This window comes from Meleagris gallopavo, chromosome 3 (assembly GCF_000146605.3).
Source record: "Meleagris gallopavo isolate NT-WF06-2002-E0010 breed Aviagen turkey brand Nicholas breeding stock chromosome 3, Turkey_5.1, whole genome shotgun sequence".
Lineage (NCBI taxonomy): Eukaryota > Metazoa > Chordata > Aves > Galliformes > Phasianidae > Meleagris > Meleagris gallopavo.
Genome location: NC_015013.2, coordinates 65471124 through 65475124, shown reverse-complemented (window position 1 = coordinate 65475124; position 4001 = coordinate 65471124).

Sequence of the window (4001 nt, the reverse complement as noted above, 5' to 3'; positions counted from 1 at the left end):
TGATTAAAACAATGTGTGTGACATGGCTACAGTTATGGTATTTGACCTTCCAAGTGACTGTGCTCTTTTCAAAACAGTCCAGTTGGCAAGAAGAATGTGACTTCCATTCAAGAAACAAATCTTATATCAGACTGCTTAGCTTTCTGAGTCCATTCAGTCCATCACTGATGTCAGATAGATTTTAATTGCTCAAATGCAAGAGGGCAGACAAAAAAGACCAGGGAAGAAACCAGAGGAATAAAACAAACATTTTCCTCATTTGGTATTTTTAACACCCCAAGAAAGATTTAAAAGGTACACGTATGTAGAAGGCAGCACGAACTTGCACTGTCCTATAAAGATCCCTTACAAGATCTTATATCTTTCTTTCAGTTTATATGAGCACACAGGACTGCTTTTCCCTAAGTGCTGGGAAACCTTTACCATACTCCTCTGTCCACTCAGCAAGGCTTGCTGAGAAGAAACTGAGAAGTGAAGAGGCTTGCTTAAGTGAAGTGCGAGACCATTCATCAGGATCTGCTATCAGTTTTCCCAGAAAGGAACTTGATTATTCCTTTCTTTTATGCTATATCTGAAGGAAAATGGTACCCAAGAAAGACTTATATTCCAATACTCTAACCATTCTTTTGCAGGAACAAAGATCTCTTCTTGCCAGAGTCTCAACTCATGTTCAATAGATGAAGACTGGAAATCGGTCAGTGGGAAGTAACAATGGGGAAAAAATCTAGGACATAACATTTGGAAATACTGAAAAATATTCATAGAAGAGTAGAAAGACTCAGTTTACTCCATTTAAATACAGTGAATCCACAGTATTGCTGTGTTCAGAGGACAGATGAGAACATCTCGGAACCTTGTCCATCTGTGCTGCTCTTTGCTGCTATGAATCCAGTTTCCAATCCAGTATGATGTTAAATTGAACTGACTGTGTCAGGGAGAAGACAGAGGAAAATGGTAAACTGAAGATCTTTATTATCAATCTGCTCAGTTTTTGTATACTTTGTTACAGAGAATCTTCTCAACACTACCTTGTCATAAATACGATTTCTGAGAATGGGAGATTATAATTTCTCAGGGTCAAATTTGTGCAAGTTCAGAGAAATAAATCTCCTCATGGCCACTGGGAAAGTGTATTATTTACAGCAGGATGTCTCACTTGAATGTTGGTCAACTATTTTGTGATGGTAAATTCTTCTGTGGTAATCCAGTCTGAGGTGGATGAATAAGCAAAAACAGGAATCATACATATAACTTACTCTCCTGGAAAGAGTACTCCCCTTGAAAGTGTGTATCAGTGTTTCTCTGAACCACAATTCATGCATCCAGTGAGTTGCATTAGCTAGCATTTCACTAGTATGGAACATCACAATATCTTATCAATATCAGTAATGACAACTTGCATCATACTGACATAGAGAGCTGTACAAACTGTCATGCCATCAGATTACCCCAAAAGTTCCCCAGTTGAAAGAGGCATTGATACTGTAAAGAAATTGTCAAACTGCAATAAATCCAACAGAAGGAGACTGAGGTAGTCAGAAATCTGCAGAAGATGACATATGAGGAGAAGCTGAAAAAGCTGTGTTTATTTGCTGAAGAATAAAAGATGCAGGAAGGATCTAAACATTTCCTTCAGCTACCTAATGGACTACTGTTCTGGAGAAAATAAGGTAATAGAGAGGAAGAGCCAGACTTCTCTAAAAGGTGTCTGTGAACATAATAGAGGTTCCTGACACAAGCTGAAGAAAGGAAAAACATGACTAGAGAGAAGGAAAATAAGTTTAACAGCATTTATAGTTTTTGTTGTCTGAACAGATGAACTCCAGAGGTCCCTTTCAACAAAAACTGATTTAAGGTACATGATTTTCTTGTGTAAATAGAGTAAAAGACTCTTCTGTTTCTCTTACAGCACTACAAAAATTCTTGGTACACAGATTCATGATGCCAAGTAGTATATCTGCTGCTAAAACTTCAATGTGATAAACCATTAATATTTAGCTTTCATCCTTTGTTCTTACACTGATATCAGCATTACCAAAACACCCCTCAGTATGCATTCACTGTCAACTAAAATTAATGTTTTTTTGAGATGGATTAGAAACATCTGGCACTTAAACCCTGTGCTACTGAGTAGGGTCATTTAGCACCTTAAAGTCTTCTTGGTCATAGTCACTTACAGTCTTCCTTCTCCCATTCCTTGTCTGTATTTTTTCATTCTCTAAAATGCAATTTGAAGGCTTTTCCAACAGGGAAAGATGCTTGGTACAGGTTAGTGTGTGAGGAAGTGGTAGAGATATGTGTAGAGTGATAGAGATATCAGTCATAAGAAATGAAGGAACCATGAAGCCTGTTCAGCTTGCAAGAATTGAAGGGACTAAGAATGGGTAGTGGTTAAAAAACAAAGTTAGGAAGGTTGGAAGCCAAGGAAGACATAGTCCACCAGAATCAATAGACAATTTTTTTCTTTTATGCCTCATATTTCCTTGTGTGAGATGTGGTTTGTCAACACTGAGGTCCATTATTTTTGCTCAGTGGTATTGTAAACCTTTGTCATCAGCAGTCACAGCATTCTTACATTTTTCTGCAGGGAACTGAACTTTCGAGGTCTTTTCTGGAAACATCATTCTCATGTTTAAGAGAGAAAGGAAGACCAGGAAACTACAGGCCAGTGAGCCTCATCTCTTTGCCTAGTAAGATCATGGAACAAATCCTTCTGGAAGCTATGTTAAGGCATATGCGAGATGAGAAGGTGATCTAAGACTGACAGCACGGCTTCACCAAGGACATATCACTCCTGATGAATCTCATGTTCTTCTATGATGAAGTGATGGCACTGGTGGACAAAGGAAGGGCAACTGATGTCATCTACCTGGACTTGTGTAAGGCCTTTGAAGTGGTCCTGCACTACGTCCTTATCTCTAAATTGAAGAAACATTAATTTGAAGGGTGCACTATCAGGTGGATAAACAATTGGTTGGATGGTCACAGATAGAGCACTGTGGTCATTGGCTCTGTGTTCAGGTAGAGGCCTGTGACAAGTGATGTCCCCCAGGGGTCCATCTTGGGACCAGTGACCTTCAACTTCCTTATCCATGACCCAGACAGTGGGATTGAGTATACCCTGAGCAAGTTTGTTGATGACATCAAGCTGAGTGGTGCAGTTGACACAATAGAAGGAAGGGATGCTATCCAGAGAGACCTGGACAAGCATGAAAAATGAGCAGACGTAAATCTAATGAGATTCAAAAAGACCAAGGGCAAGATGTTGGCTTGGGTCAGCTGCAGACATGAGTACAGACTAAGAGAATAACTCCTTGCGGTGGAGAAGGATGTGGGAATCTTGGTGGACAAGAAGTTGGGCATGAGCCAGCAGTCTGTGCCTGCAGCTTGGAAGGCCAACTATATCCTGGTCTGCATCAACAGAGAGGTGACCAGCAGGACAAGAGTTATGATTGTCCCCCTCTTACTCTGCTCTTGCAGGGACCCACTTGGAGTACTGTATCCAGGCCTGGAGTCCCCAACAGAAGAAAGATGGGGAGCTTTTGAAGCGGGTCCTGAGGAGAGCCGCAAAGGTGATAAGAACACTGGAGCATCTTTCTTATGAAGAAAGGCAGAGTGAGCTAGGCTTGTTTAACTTGCAGAAGAGGGAGACGTCATAGCAGCCTTCCAGTACTTGAAAGGAGTTTACAAGCAGGAGGGAGGGATCAAATTTTTAGGTGGTCTGATAGTGATAGATCAAGGGAGAATGGCTTCAAACTAAAAGAGGGGAGATTTAGGTTAGATATTAGGCAGAAATTTTCACTGAGAGAGTGATGAGGTGCTGGAACATGTTGCCCACAGTTATTGTGTATGCCCTATCCATGGAGGTACTCCAGACCAGGTTGGATGTGTTCCTGGGTAATCTGACTTAGAGGCTGGCAGCCCTGTCAATGGCAATCCTTCCCTTCTCTTTCTTTTTTTCCTTCATGTCTCTTTTCCTTCCCTTTTTCTTCTCCTTTCTC